At 35.4% G+C, this 16957-nt stretch overlaps 1 protein-coding gene and 1 pseudogene across 2 annotated transcripts in view; both read right to left on the minus strand.

Moving 5' to 3' along the window:
* Nucleotides 1-16957, minus strand: part of LOC125808456 (ras-related protein RABH1e) — a 942753-nt gene that overhangs the window by 152281 nt on the left and 773515 nt on the right. The window lies entirely within an intron of this gene.
* Nucleotides 1249-6359, minus strand: LOC125808347 (putative glycerol-3-phosphate transporter 1; annotated as a pseudogene).

The raw sequence follows: 16957 nt of genomic DNA on the forward strand, positions 1-16957 counted from the left end.
GAAAAAAAGACATAAATTAGCTATCAGGAGGATAATAAGCATAATCACAAAATGCCAATATAAAGATGACAATATCAGAATAACTTTTCTCGAGTGTTTGCAGTTCATTAAAGGCATAATTTTATGTGTATTAAATAATTTTGTATGATACAAAATAAGGAAATTGATGGATATAATCAAGAATGACTATACATTGGTTATTGAATCAAAACCTACTAATGGTCTTGGCCAACTGGGTCTCCACCAATCAAGATAAGTCATGTACCTTTTTGGGGAGAGACCGATGCATAGTCAGAGCTCTCCATTTGGCTTATGTCAACCTAGAAATCCTGACTTTATTACCCTTGGTACTTTGTAACTCAATGGAGTTCTTGCTGAGCTTCGAAGCTAACTACAGTTCAAATACAAATGTAATTTCTAATTAATAATGAGTAAAGAAGAAAGAAGAAGATAACTTTATCTAAATTAGAAAAGGTAAACTTGAAAAAATAAAGTTGATAAATGCATACATACCATACAACAGGGAGAGACGAAAAATAGATGAACTTGAATTTTCAATATCTACAACTATTATTGAAAAAGAATACCAGTAGATCGATCAAAGGAGCTTTGAGGAGACAATGGTAAAGAAATGAGTAAACCTAACAGATGGAATGTATGCGTCCACCAGTATCAATGGGACCAGGTCCCTTAGCACAGTTGAAACTAAAACAATAAAGAACAAGTGCTGAAAAACAAAGATTGACAAGAGAGTTTACGTGGAAACCTCCTTGCTCAAGGGAGTAAAACCACGACCTGGCTTGCCAGGACTTTTAGGACTGCTTTTCACTAATCTTCTCTAAGCAAAAGTAAAAGCCAGTTACAAACCGAGATTAGCCTGCTAATCCTAACTCTAAGTAACACCTCCTATTACTTAGACAAGCTAGAGTAGATACCACACTACCCACTATACTAATCTTATCCTGATTGATATAGATTTTAGAGTAAGAACCAAGTTAACTCTAACTCAGAACTCACAATGATTCACACACGTTGAAACGTTTCTTATCACAACGAAACGAATCCTACAATGTAAGCATTATTACAAGCAAACAAAAGCAGCTGGTACAGAAAGCAAATCTCAACACTTCTATCAAGTCCCTTGTTGTTTTGAAGTTTGAAAATATTTCTCCTTTTTGAATAAATAATATTGTTTGTTTGTTGTGTGATATATACCATGAAAAGTTATTACCAAACGTACAAGCAACCTCATCGCTTCTGATTGGTGAGGTACTCTGCAGCTTCACCAACTTCCTGACGCAGACAGCTTTTACAGTTGTACAGCACTTTGACAACTGGACGAGTATACATACTCTGCAGAGGACCAGGTCCCTGCACTTGTGAGGAGATCATCAAAACATTCTAGAAGTATAAGTACTTATCACTAACTCCTATCAATATAAACTGGACTTCTTGACAACTCAATTACCATCAGTTTGCAATAAGATCTACTCCAATATGGTTTCTCTATAAGAAATCGACATTAGCAAACTTTTTCAAATAGTTGTTAGCTCACGGGACAGATATCAATGGAATTGGAAGCGGAGAGGCATAATCCGTTTATCTTTGGGTTATATGTATAGTTCAATAATTACAATAGAAAATAGATTATAATAAAGGATACATTATATATCTTTTTAAAGGAGTGCTAAAATTAACCGATTAAAAATGTCGTGATCTTGAGTGATAAAGAGGCTCTTTTTCTTTTTGGTATATCCTTTTAGTAGAAGTTCTGCATATCCGCTTAATAGTTACTCATTTTACAGTTCCCCCTTCTCTCAAATTATTATTGTTTCTCTGCCTCCAAGCTGATACTAAATCATATGTTCAAGAATATTCAAGAATTAATTGCAATTAGCAAATTATCAAACTTTTCAACCCGTCATATATCTCCTTGGAACCATATGAGAAATTATCTACTACTATTCATATTTATCAAAGATTTTTTTAAAAATAGAATGAGCTAATAAAAGAAATTCAAAAGTTAACATTCCACGTAATGCAATTCAGAAGAGATTGATTTTTCTGTTCAATTAACTGGAGACACACGTAGCAAGCCGCAATAACAATTCTTGTCAAAAAGATAAAAACCTCTCTAACCTTAGAAGGTAAGAGATAAGGTTGCGTATACACTATCCTCCCCAATCACCACTCATGAAATTACATTGAATATGTTGTTGTTATTGTTGTTATATAAGAAGTAATAAAAATTCAGCTGTTATTGAATATTTCCAAAAAAATTGAAATGAAAAAACTTATTCATTCACTCAGATACCATACCAAAAAGATGAAACTTTGTGGACTTACTGTGCAAAAAAACTTTCTTGGGCAATAAAAGAGAAAACTTTGATGCTACCTCCTGCAATAGATTTGCTACATAGAGTGTAGATAATGGGGTATGCTCTGCCATTTAACACGGTATTGTTCCCACAAGTTAAAGTAGGCCAAGAAAACATGAGTAGAAAATTTCATGAGATAATCTGACCAGCAAATCCAATCAGTTCAAGCAACGTTTGAATACGATATGGTCCTTCAGCAGGAATAGTCATACCATGAGTTTTATCTGCCCAGCCTGTAGAGCTGATATGAGAACATAAATATTTTCAGGGAGAAGAAATAATTCATGATATACCACTACAACAAAAACAACTTTTAGCAGCATTACATATAGACATTAATAAAGAGTGCTAACGTTTTTACCGGCATTAGTACTTAAGTGCCATTAGAACCGATGTCGCTAAAGGCTTTAGGGACATATTCAAAGAGTGCTAATTGCCACTAAAAATACATATTTAGTGGTAATTAAAAATTAATTACCGCTAATGATCATTTTTTATGTAGTGTACTTTCTTTCCAATTGAATTTCTCACTTACCAGCATAATAACGGAGATGTACAACCAGTGTACTCTAATCTTAGCAACCTGTTCATATGGCTTCCTAGTGTCCCAAGTCTAGAACGTTATAATTTGATCATTATGTTTCTCAATCAGTTTAGCAAATTAAGTGCAACAATACTTTTGACCTTTCTTGCAGTTTTGAACCATGGAACAGTTAGTGTAGTACGGCAGCCACAATAGAGAAATGTATGTTATTTTGATGTTGATATGAAGTTTTGATGATTGAGTAAACTTTTAACCTGATCCCAGGTGAAACTGTGAGCTCCGTACAGGAATAGACTATAGCTGGCCAAAAGCCTACAAAACCTATTGTGGTTGGTGCGCGGCTCCCATTTCAAGCAGGTCCTTAGCCAATGAGAATGTTTTGCGTTTTTGTGTGCATCCTATAATATGTCCATTCTTTTTTTATAAATCAAATTTATACCACTAGACAGGCATCTAGCGGCCTTTTATTAATAATAAGATAAAATCCTCAACGTGAATAAGTGCAAGCAAGGGGGGCAAGGCCCTACCTTACCAATCCTAATGAGGTAACAAACCTCTACTAATTAACAAGCTTGAAGAAAATAAGAGCTAGAGAAAACTAAGTGTTATATTTTAGGTGTTTTAATGATCCTCACAAATGCAGGGACCCGGTCCCTGGAAGAATGCTCTCATCCAGATTCGAAGTGGTGTACAACTGTAAATCAATCTTTACATCTATCTTGTCAAATTGGTTGGTGAATGTGTAGCGTACTTTACCAATAGGAAGGGCGGACGAAGTTGTTTGTTTCAGTGGTCAAAACCCTTGTTGGTAATTGATATATACAACAATAAACAAACAACATTATTCATTCAAAAAGAGATAGAGAGCTAGCAAGTCTTTTTCAAGAACTCAAGCATCAAAGAACAAAGAAAGGACCTGGTCCCGGAAAGACTGCGTACGTGAAAAGGACGAAAAGACAACTTTCAAAAAGCTACCAACTCTGATGTGGTTGGTGCACAGCTTTTCAGAACAACACGCTCTCAGCCAATGGCCTCGTCCCAAGGGTTTGTGTCCATTTTGATAATAGTCTCTTCTCCAAAACACAAACTCAAGTTTTGGCAAACAAAGTTGTGAATTTCTAAAAATTCATAAGCTCAAAAAAGAAAAGGCCATCTTCAAGGATGAACATTGCTCATGCTCAACAAAGGGACCTGATAGAGTGCTGAAGCGTTTTTGTTGATAAGCTTTTGTCTTATGTGCTTAAATTGTAAATTTATTCCTGTGTTATAAAGGAATTAGATCATTATTTTGGTTCAGTCAAAAAGCCTAAATCAGTTAGATTTAATTGGTTTAGTGGGAAACAGAGTTGTTGCTTAGTTGAAGTCTAAATAATCTAGAGTTAGATGGTTTAGTGGGAAACATAGTTGTTGCTTAGTTGCAGTCTAAATCATCTAGAGTTAGGTGGTTTAGTGGGAAGCAGAGTTGTTTCTTAGTTGAAGTCTAAATCATCTAGAGTTAGGTGGTTTAGTGGGCAATAAAGTTATTGCTTAGTTCTTTCTTTGTAGTAGAGTTGCTACATTGAGGGGGAAGGGATTTAGAGTTAAATTCCTAGGTCGCAAGAGTTTGTAATCTGAATTGTTGCTCTGTTTGAGTTAAATGGAGTTTGGGTTGAAATCATGTGAGTGTAGGTCATGGTTTTCACCGCCCTTGAGCAAGGGGGTTTCCACGTAAAATCCTTATGCCTGATTTACTTTGAGCTATTTATTTTTTTGCATTTATTTCAGTTACTGTTCTTGTTGAGTCAAGGGACCTGGTCCGTTGAAGAATAGTGGACGCATATATTACAACACTAAGTATTATATGATCATTATAGAGTTTATTATACACTCTATGATGATATGACAAATGAAGATAATATGTCCATTCTCACTTATCACAAAGCAAGTTTATGCAAAATAGAATTTTTAAAAAGCAAAAGCCTCTCTTAACGGAATATTTCTCAAGAACAGCCACAGGACTTAATAGAGTTATCTTTGTTCTTAGTTGTTGCTAGAGCTTGTATTTTCAGTGAAAAATCTTGGAAGATCTATTCCTAAGCTATAAAGGAAGTAGATCAGTGCTTCATGTCAGAACACAACAAAGATTAGCTAGAGTTATCTACGTTTGGTTCTTAAAAAGTCTACATCAACTAGAGCTAGTTTGTTTAGTGGGAAATAGAGTTATTGCTTAGTTATTACTGGTAGTAGAGTTACTACAATAAGGGGGAAGGTATTAATGAGTTTTGATTCCTAGGTTACAAGAGTTTGTAATCTGAATCTTTGCTCCGTTTTGAGTGAAATGGTGTTTAGTTGGAAATCTTGTGAGTACATGTCGTGGTTTTCTCCTCCCTTGAGCAAGGGGGTTTCCACATAAAAACAATTGTGTTTGTTTTTCCTTACAATATTTTTTCTGCATTTATATTCTGTCATGGGACCTGGTCTAGTAATCACTAGTGGACGCTACATTCTATAAATGTGTAAGCCACCAAAAATAGGCAAAGAGTAAATGGCACAACTCCTGTAATCCTCTGTGCTTCACTAAAACCGACAAATGATTCCTCTTCTTTGTTTGATCTCGAGAGAGGTTCATTCACTTCCCAGTCTTCTTTCCTAGAGATAACACTTCATCTTTATTACATCTAACAGATTTCAGATGAACGGTTACAAGAGGAACACTATCATGCCACTAAAAGAAATAAGGATACCAGGAACAATCATTGACCATCCCCATCAGTATTTTAATAATATTGACGTGACTAATGACCCCGTAATACTCCCAACAGAAGTGTGAGCATTCTAAATACCCATTATAAGTAACCTCTTATTTTCAAAACTAATTCCCGATCATTGCAACTACTGAAGGACATCTAGTGGATTGGAACAATCCAACAACTGTTTGGATAGTCAGATAGTGATAGAAACTATGGATGTTTCCCCAATATCCAAGTCCAAAAAGAGTAGTAGATAAATTTGTTCTCAATGTTTCCATGGTAGAAAAAACTATCAATTCCATCTTGTAGCTTACGTGACCTGAGATATATCTTTTGATGGCAGACACAAATAGGAAAGCCATATCAAGATTACTAAGAATTGTTTCTCCATCAGGGCTATTAAATGTAAAACAAACACCTCTAAACGATTACAAAGTACTATTACCTTGCCATGGTAAATTAGGACCAACCCCAAGGTATCAGGATCAAGTGTTTATTTCACGATAGTCGATACTTGTGGTTTTTCAATTGGCATGCCCACAAATTCCAAGTTTTCTTATAACAATTCAACTCTAACTAAGTTATACTTCATACATAATAACCCCAATAAGAAGATTTGTTATAAGCTAAATTGATAGATTGGTGGATGGATTCATACCTCATACCAGTAGCCTCGTATTCTTCCATCTTCTGTCGAGTTCCAGTCATGTGGATTTAGGGAAAGACAAGTACCTTTCAACCACAAGGCCACCCAAAGTTTCTTTTGTCTACATCGAATTCAAGAAACATATAGGGCCTCAAATAGTATGTAATGATCCCAAATAGATTTGAAATAACAAAGTAGTTTTTGGAATGATTTTCAATTATATTGGTAACTGAATGGAACTACAAGCTTAGCTAATAACAGTAATAACATAAAATGAGAAAGTCGAATATTAGCTCCATAGCTTGATAGATCTGCAGAAATAGAAGAGAAATACAAGAGATTTAGAAGAGATTGAGAATGAAGAAATTGGATAGAAGGAGAAGAATTTTGGAGAAGAAGATACCGTGCAAATTCATGCCCTCTCTATTTTGTTATTCGGTTACATATACTGTGTAATCAAATTGGCTGAGCTGGCAAGTCTGACTAATCCCAGCCTTTGAAGCTCAATAACTCACGATCAATCTTGACCCTATACGTGGAAATTATTATGAATAAATTCTAATAAACCCCAACTCATGACACTCTACCCCTTGAATATGATCCTTGTCCTCAAGGATCTAGGAATCAAAATATGGAAATTTTGCCTTAATATACTTGTTGAAAGTCAATAGGGGGGTGAATTAAAAATTCCTTTAGTCGACTTCCTGTATGAGATAGCCAACTCACCTGCAGATTAGTATACCAGAGAAAGATAAGAGTAAAACAGAAAGTAGGACTCAAACAAAGAGTTTTATACTGGTTCGGAACACTGGTGTGGTGCCTAATTCCAATCCCCTTAGGTTTCAAGGGTTTCCTTAAGAGCTTGTTGAGAACTTGGATAGTACAAAGTATTTTGATTAGAATCTTGTCTGATATGCAAATCAAATCTTCTACTTTGACACACTACTTGTATAACCTACACTCAGATATTTCTTTCTATTTTCTTTTTCGATTGTATGCTCACGAGAATACAAAGCTCTTATGAAAGACAATAGAAGACAACAATACAAGTTCAAGTGAAGTGCGTACTTCAAGACTACGACTAAGAGAGGTTTCTATAGTATTGGAGGACTGCTCTTTTAAGAAAAGCCCAAGGGTGTTTAAATCAAGGATCTTTGATTGAGTCCTTGATTTTGATTCATTTGTGGAGTCATGTCCATATCAGATATGTGCATGAGAAAATCGATTTTGTTCCTTCGTTTGAAGATATTCTTGTGGTCTTGAATCTTGGTTGATCTTGTTGACCGTTGATGTTGATTTCGTCAATCTCCAGATTTGATTTATCCTAATCAGACGCCAGGATTGTGGCTATCTTGAATTGATTATGTACCCCTTGATTTATGATCTTCCTTCTTCAGTGATCACATATTATCTCTTTCCTTCTTTAATGGTGCTTGAGTGTTGTATGATTGACTTCTTTCTTTTTGAATTCTTGGCCAGCAATTAGTCACATATTTTTTAAGTGTTTCATTATTAAAATCACTCGATCCTCCGGGGATACAATCTCCCCTTTTTTATTAATGACAACTAATTCACAATTTAGCATAGAGAATTAAAGAGATAGTGAAACTTCCCTAATATATTTCTGTCTGTGGTTGTCTAGAGGATTTTTGTAGCTCCCCCTTTGTTTAAGTTGTATAGCTCCCCCTGTCTTGATTGCTTCCTGTCTATAAAATTGTGGGACAATTTTCCGCCTTTGGCATAATAAAAATGAAAGAGCAAGAGAGAACACACAATAATCATAAAAAGCAGTAGCAAATAAAGGAAACCAAAGTAGGAAGGAAAAAAGCCTTGAATATACAACCCAAAAGAAACAGAAAAAAAGGGACATAACCCTTTAAAAGATGTTCAGGAGTCGCAAAAAGATAGGAGCAGAGGGCTAGTGTTTACCCAGAAAGTACTTGAGGGTGTTAATAACCTTCCTATAGAAGGAATTCTAGGAGCGTTTTACATTTTTGGAAAGGCTGGAGTAGGAAGTCTAGACAAAGATGACAAGATCAGTGTTGGAAGAGTTGACTTCGCTCGTGAGAGAATCAACTTGCTTGATCAACTTGTTGACAGTCAAGATTCCTTCTTGTTTTATCCCTTTTATTGTAATGCGCGACTTACCAACATCTGTACAAGTATCCTTCTGAAGGCCAAAAACCTTCTCAACAACATCTTGAAGTGTCTCCAGCCCGCGTTTCGCAGCAAGGATGCGAGTTTTGAGTTCATCAGTGTCCTGGAGTAGGAGAGTAGTCGAATCTACAGAGATTTTAGTTGGCTTGACAAAATCAGCCCTGGCTTTAACGAAGTCCTTTTTCACCCATTTGCTTCCCACCTACACATACCCCATACATGAAAAGGTGTGAGACTCATAAGTAGGATTAATCTCAATAGGTTTAAACATAGAGAGGTCCACCACTCGATCCACTAGAATTCATGAGATGAGCAGCCTATAAGGTAAACAGGCAGAAGTGTTTGAATCCTCAGCACTTTCCAGAATATACTCTTTGAACCAAACCGCCAAGTTAATGCGGTACTTCTTCTGCAAATAGTAAAGTACAAACACATCCCGAGTACATATGATACTGAGAGAGCCTTTCTAGGAATGAGAGTAGTGGCAATAATATGTGCCAGAATATGATGTTCAAAATAAATAGATAGAGGTCCAAAATCAGACAAATCAGCATCGAGTTCAGCCACGACTATCTTAGCACCTTCCAGAGATACCTTAAAATCATCAGCCATGTGCCATTTATGTACAGAATCACACCAGAGAATTTAGTACTGAAAACATCTTCAAACAACAGTTCATTGAAAATAATACGACTACCCATTACAAGAGTTTTGAACTCACCATTGTAGTTAGAAACACGAAGATTTGCATAGAATAAACAAATAGCTTCTCTAAAGAAATCAAGGCCACAAATACTAAACAACAAAAACAATTTCTGAGCTTTAAGAAACTAACTTACTGGGCAGTGAGAGTCCCTTAGTTGACTAAGATTTATCACCCGAACGGGAACAATGGGTCGAGACTTGAAGCTATCAAACCTGTTTTTTCTGTTCAACAACCTTTGCATGTCTTCAGGAGAGAGAGATTCAGAGGCGCATGGTCGGAGCCGATCCTTCTTTTTAACTGACGAGGCTTCCTTTTGGAAGAAAGAGAGACGAAAGAGCCAACGGATATATTGGAGGAAGAGGACAAAATATTCACCTTGAAAAACCCAGAAGAGTGAAAGTCAGAGTTTTTCAAAGAAGCCATTGAACGAGTTCTAGGCATGATGAGATAGAAGAAGAAGAGAGGAAAAATAAATAAATAAATAGAGAGAGAGAGTGAAGAAGGAGAAGAGTTTAACAAAGGAAAAGGAAGAGTCGAGAAAGGAAGTGACATGTCGAAAAGGAAAGGTTTTATGGAGAAGAGGAAAGGGCGGAACAGAGTAATAATTAACAGCTGAGAAGTCTAATCAAATAAGGAAAAGAAATCTCACTAATTAAAAGAGGTAATACCGAGACAATTACGGAGAAAACAAAATCCTTCTTCAAGCTAGGGTTTTATAAAAATGTCACCTAATTAATTTTCATAATCAACAAATTCCAAAGAAAAGTCACCATTTTCAATATGATCTTGAATAAAATCATGCTTGATATCAATATGCTTAGCCCTAGAATGATGCACAATATATTTAGATAAGCTAATGGCACTGGTTTTATTGCAAAAAATAGGAACAACTTCATGAGAAAGATCATAATCAAGTAGTTGATGCATCATCCATAATTATTGGGTACCACAACTTCCAACGGCTAGATACTCGGACTCTGTAGTAGATAATGCAACCAAAGTTTGTTTCTTACTGTTCCAAGAGATCAGGGATTGACCCAAAATTTGGCAAGTTCCACTAGTGCTTTTTGACCATTTTTGTCACCTGCAAAATTAGCATCTTAGTATCCAATAAAATCAAAGTGAGATGAGTGAGGGTAACTTAATCCAAGTCTATTGTTCCAATAAGATAACGAATGATTTTTTTAGTACAGTGAGATGTGATTTTTTTAGGGCCGATTAAAAACGTGCACATTTGCACATGATATACATGATGTCTGGTCGATTGGCAGTTAGATAAAGTAGAGATCCAACCATCCCTCGATACATTTTTTTTCATCCACATCTTTTCGTGGTGCATCTATTTTGAGACAAGTGGAAAGACTCACGGGAGTTCCGAAAGCTTTTCCTTTTTCTAGTCCGAATGGCTATGTCAGTTCCTTTGTGTATTTGGTTTGAATGACAAATGTTCCATTTGCTGACTATCTAATTGGTAATCCGAGAAAGAAAGTGAGCTCTCCCATTAGGCTCATTTTGAATTCTCCCTTCATAAGATTAGCAAAGATCTAATTCATAAAGTGGTTAGAACTTCCAAATATAATATCATCAACATAAATCTGAACTATGAGAATAAAAGAGTCAGATCTTTGTATAAAAAGAGTTGTATAAATTTTTCCTCTTTGCAAATTATTATTAAGTAAAAAGGTGCTTAATATCTCACACCAAGCCTTGGGAGCTTGCTTGAGACCATAAAGTGCTTTAGAGAGTTTGTAGCATAATCAGGAATAGTTTTCAAATCCCAGAGGTTGTTTAACAAAAAAATCTACTTTGATAAAACCATTTAGGAAAGCACTTTTCACATCCATTTGAAAAAGTTTGAAGCACTTAAAAGATGCAAAAACTCTAACAATTCGAATAGATTCTAACCTTACTAATGGTGCAAAAGTTTCATCGTAATAAATACCTTCATGTTGAGAGTATCCTTGAGCTACTAATCTTGCTTTGTTACAGATGACTTTTCCATCATTATTGAGTTTATTTAGAAAGACCCATTTAGTTCCAATGACTGAGCAGTTCTTTGGTCTTTTGGTAAGAGTCCATACTTAATTTCGTTCGAATTGATCAAGTTCTTCTTTCATTTCTTCTTTCCAGGATTCGTCTTCCATTGCCTCATTTATACGTTCTGGCTCAATATCTCAGACAAGTGCCACAGAAGCTTGCTTTTTCAATGAAGCTCTAGTTTGCAGCGAATCATTTGGTTTTCCCATGATGAAATCGTTTTGATAGCTAGCATTATGTCTCCATTCTCTGGGAATACCAGCCTTATCATCTGGGATAGTCGGCTTTGGTTCTAGGATAGCTGACTCTTCTGAAGTAGTTTGAACAGGGGCATTTGTGCAGCTTTCTGTATCTATTGTAGTAGTTTCACCGTCAGTAGTTTCTACTTCATATATTCTTGGGTTAGTATCATAAAAATAACATGAATAGATTCTTCAACGCTTAAGGTTCTTTTATTAAAACTCAAAAAACACGGCTGACATGTGCATACCCTAAAAATATTCCTTCATCACTTCTTAGATCAAACTTACCGAGATTTTTCTTACCATTGTTGTGAACAAAATATTTGCATATGAAAGGATGAAAATAGCTAATATTGGGTTTCTCACCTCTCCATGGTTCATATGGAGTTTTCTTATGTATAGGCTTGATGAGGTACCTGTTTATAATATGACAGGCAGTACTTATCGCTTCAGACCAAAAGTGATCTGGAAAGCTGCGATCAAGCAACATAGTTCTGGTTGTGTTCTGTAATTAACGATTTTTTCTTTCTACTACGCCATTTTTCTATGGTGATTTGAGATGAGAAATTTTGAATGAACCCCTTTTTATCACATAATTCCTCAAAAGCTTTATTTTTGAATTCTCCACCATGATCGCTATGAATTGTAGAAATAAGTATTCTGCTTCTCTTTGGACTTTTCTATAAAATACTTCAAAATTGGCAAACACTTTGTTCTTATGAGAAAAAAAGATAACCAAAGTGAACCTTGAAAAGTCATCTACAATTACGAATTCATATTTCTTACCACCAATGCTCGCGATTCGAGTGGAACCGAATAGGTCTGTATGCAAGATTTGAAGGGGTTTAGTAGTACTTACAATATCTTTGACTTTGAACGGCGAACGAGTTTGCTTACCAAGTTGACATGCATCATAGATATGATCCTTCTCAAATTTTAATTTTGGAAGTCCAATAACTAATTCAAGTCGTGATAGTTTTCCAAGAGCGTGCATGCTTGCATGACCAAGTTTTCTATGCCATAGCCAAGATTCATTTGATACAACAGTGAGGCATGTGAGATTGGGTAAATTGATGTTATTCAAAACATAGATATTGTCCACTCGATCTCCAATAATATTGATGTCTTTAGTTGTATGCCTGATGGTGCAATTTGTAGTGTTAAAAGAGACCTTGAATCCATCATCACATAGTTGAGTGATGCTGAGAAAATTATGTTTGAGTCTGTCTATAAGTTATACTTCTCATAGATTGCATGATGAGCTCAGAGTGATCGATTTGACTCCTATTATTTCTCCTTTTCCATTATCTCTGAATCATACATGCCCTCCATTAAGGTCTTTTATTGTCTTGAAATTTTCTTTCTTTTGTATATCTATCTGGAGCATCCATTATCTATTACCGATATTCCCTTTTTGTAGGTTTTCTTGGTTTGCTCCTGCAAGACAATTAAATTAATTTCTTTTAGGTACCCAAGTATTCTTAAGTCCTTGATGATTAGTATCGTAACTTTTGGTCTCCAAATCCATTTTCCAAAAGAATATATCTTACAGTTAAATGATTTGTGACCAATGTCACCACAAGAAAAACATGTAATTTGAAAGGAAGGTCCAGCCGAATAAAAGGAGGACTTATGAGAGATATTTAGGGTAACTTTGTTAGATCTAACAGAGCTGTGACTGGGTGATTTCCTGATGTTGTTTAACTGTATTTTTACTTCGTCAAGTTCCTTTAATAGTAAGTCAACTTCAATATGACTTGCTTCTAGAAGAATTTGTCAGTCTTTCTTCTCTTGAGCAATTTTGTTATATTCATCAATAACTTTCTGCAATTCATGAGTAACCATATCCAAATAGGTTTGCAAATCATTACAATTTGAGAAGTTACTAGGTCTTACCTCACTTGATTACCCTAGTGCCATGAAGCATATGTTAGTAGTTTCATCATGATCATCTTCAGATGTTTCTCCTTGACTCCAGGCTCTGAGACTTTTTGGATATGCATTTCTTCGATTATTTCTACTCTTCCTTTCTAGACAATTTTGTTTGATACGTCTTGGTTTTCCATAGTAGTAGCATCGATTATCATTTCTTTAGTATTCGTTGCTCTTGAACTCTTGTTGAGGCCTTTGTCTAAGCATTTGTCTAACTCCTTGGTTTATGAGGTCAATTCCTTCACTTTGAGTTTCATCAATCTCCTCTTCAACTTCAACAGTGAAAGATACAGTTTTTTTCTTATCATCTTTGTGGTGTCTATTAATATGGTTTTATTCATAGGCCATAAGATTTCCTCTCAGTTCATCGTAAGTCATTTTCTCCAGATCTCCATCTTCAAAGATAGCAACTTTGGTTTCCTATGCTTTTGGGAGACTTCTGATGAGTTTCCTAACTTGTAGTCCATTTGAAATTATCATTCCCAAGGATTTGAGCTCGCAGGCAATTTTGCTAACTCTCGAGAACATTTTCCCAATGTTTTCATCTTTTGCCATTTTGAATAGTTCATATTCATTTACCAGTGAACTGATTTGAGATTACTTAACATTGCTAGTTCCTTCATAAGTAACTTTAAGTTTGTCCCACATCTCTTTCGCAGTTTCTCATGTAAAGATCTTTTCGTATTCTTCTCCGCTAACTGCACAATATAACAAACTTATAGCTCTAGAATTAGTTTGGATTACATGTTGTTGTTCCTTTGTAATGTCAAAGGATTTTGGATCAAATGGCTTGTTAGTGTCATCCTTTCTAGTGAGATCAAGGATTGACTTTGGCCCCTTCTTGATAACTATCCATCCTTGTAGATCGTTTGAGGAAATGAAGATTCTAAATCTGTCTTTCCAATGAGAGTTATGTTGGCCGTTAAAATAGGGAGGTCATTTTGAGGAATGAGCATCTTGAAAGAGAGCACTAGGGATTCGGTAGTTTGACATAGATGTTTGCGCAACTGTGGTTAAACACTTTGATTTGTGAGACCTGCTATGATACCAACTGAAAGTCAATAGGGGGTGAATTAAAAATTCCTTTAGTCGACTTTGTGTATGAGATAGTCGAGTCACCTGCAGACAGTGAAAGATAAGAGTAAAAAGAGAAAGTAAAAGACAGAGAGATTTATACTGGTTCAGAATACCAGTGTGGTGCCTACTTCCAGTCCCCTTGGGTTTTAACGATTTCCTTAAGAGCTTGATGAGAACTTGGATAGTACAAATTATTTCGACTAAGAATCTTGTCTGATATGCAAATCAGATGTTCTACCTTGACACAACCTCTACATGTATAACCTACACTCAGATCTTTCTTTCTCTTTTCTTTTTCAATTGTATGCTCACGATAATACAAAGATTTTATGAAAGAAAATAGAAGACAACAGTACAAGTTCAAGTAAAGTGCATACTTCACGACTACAACTAAGAGACATATAGTATTGGAGCACTTCTCTTTTAAGGAAAACCCAAGGGTGATTAAATCAGGGATCTTCGATTGAGTCCTTGATTTTGATTGATTTTCTGAGTCATGTCCGTATCAGATATGTGCATGAGCAAATCGATTTTCTTCCTTCGTTTGAAGATCTTCTTGTTGTCTTGAATCTTGGTTGATCTCGTTGACCATTGATGTTGATTTTGTCAATCTCTAGATTTGATTTATCCTAGTCGAACGCTAGGATTGTGGCTATCTTGAATTGATTTTGTATCCCTTGATTGATGATCTTCCTTCTTCGGTGATCACATATTATCTCTTTCTTTCTTTAATGGTGCTTGGGTGTTGTATGCTTGACTTCTTTCTTTTTGAATTCTTGGCTTGCAATTATTCACATATTGGTTAAGTATTTCATTATTAAAATCAATCGATCCAATGGGGCTAACACTTGTAATCCTCCAAAGTTGAATCCTCAATAGGTAATTTTGTCCACTGCACAAGCATTCTGACAAATGTTACGTTCCCACATTTCACCAGTTTTGAACCAGAAAGGACTTCACCAACATAGCACTGTCTCTTGGTTGGGCCGCTTACAAGCAATGGATGAAAAAGCACAATATATTTTCTATTCACTAGGTTTCAAAATACTATACCCTTCCAGAACCTTGACAACCAATATTCTTTTTGCAAAGAGAGGTTGAAACATCTTGATCTAGTGTGGAATCAGCTGCAATTTTCATAAAGAAAGATTTAAAGGAATTCAAAAGCTTCCTTGGCGACACGTCGTTTATGTAATGTAGTGACCTCTGGCTTTCTTTGGTTAGTGCTTGAACCAAAATCATTTTAAGTGCTTCCCTCATCAATATATAATTCTCTCCATGTGAACAAGGAAATCTGACTAGTCCAAGAGCAAACATAAATTGTGGAAAATTCAATTGTAAACTAACTTTTCTGAACCAATTGCCCCAGCCAAAAGCATTTCTCAATTCTCTTACGACTTTAACAGCACGAAAAGTCCCCTCCTCTTGATTCATGTACTCTTCTTTATTCAGCTTTATAAACATCCGGAAGGCAAAATTCAAGTTTGCTTTGGATTTATTTAAGCAATGAGACAAAATCATGCAACCAATCATATATTCTAAGCCAATCAAGTTGCTACCTGGGTCAAAAGTAAATGCATATTCTTAATCAAATTACTGAGTTTGACAACCTCGTCATTAGCAGAACTACTAATACAAAAATCAACCAACACGAGGTTGGTATGGGTGCATAACTAACAGGTGCACCAATATACTATGTAATGGATCCGAATTGTTTTTGAAAATCATGATCACATACCTGTTGCACTTCAACTTTCTAGTGATTGAGCCTTGAATGTCCAACTGCTAAGTCATTCTTGATTCCCACGTGATAGGGAAGAACATTGATCCTTTTATCTTTCTCAAAATGCAATAAGTACACCACAAAGTTAGACTCATTAAAACCAAGTCTGGCACACAATGCATCAACAAAGTTGACCATTTTAGCATGGAATGATGTGCTCTCAGTACCACATTGTACTCTAACGATATGTGGAGAATTTTGAAGGTGCCAAATAATACAGATGTGTAGCTTTATAACTTGTTCTTTGATAACAAACAACAAACATAATATCTGTTTGTAATCTTCTGTTGCTTTCTTCCTCAATATCACTTAATGAACCTCAGAAGATGTCATATTTTCATAAATTTTTCTGCCTTCAGATAATAAGAAAGGAAACTGTCACCTTGAAAGGCGTCTACAACAGAATGCGGAGGATACTGTAATATAGAGCATGAAATGTCTGTTATGGAATCGAATAAATTAGAAAGAAAAATTAGAGAGAATGAATGATAACTCTTTGTATTGATTCTTACATTGATTCAAATAGAAGAATACATCACTATATAAATAATTAAAGATAACAAAATATATTATTTTCCTTCTATATACTTCTAAAAGGAAACTAAATATTTTGCAATTAATATAAACCCTAGACTTGAAAGGAAATTAAATACTATAGAATATTTTTAGACTAAAAAGAAAAAGTAAAAAGATTCTACCAAATTTCAACATTCCCCCTCAAACTCA

This window comes from Solanum verrucosum, unplaced genomic scaffold (assembly GCF_900185275.1).
Source record: "Solanum verrucosum unplaced genomic scaffold, falcon-dt-bn FXZP01000112.1, whole genome shotgun sequence".
Taxonomy (NCBI): Eukaryota; Viridiplantae; Streptophyta; class Magnoliopsida; order Solanales; family Solanaceae; genus Solanum; species Solanum verrucosum.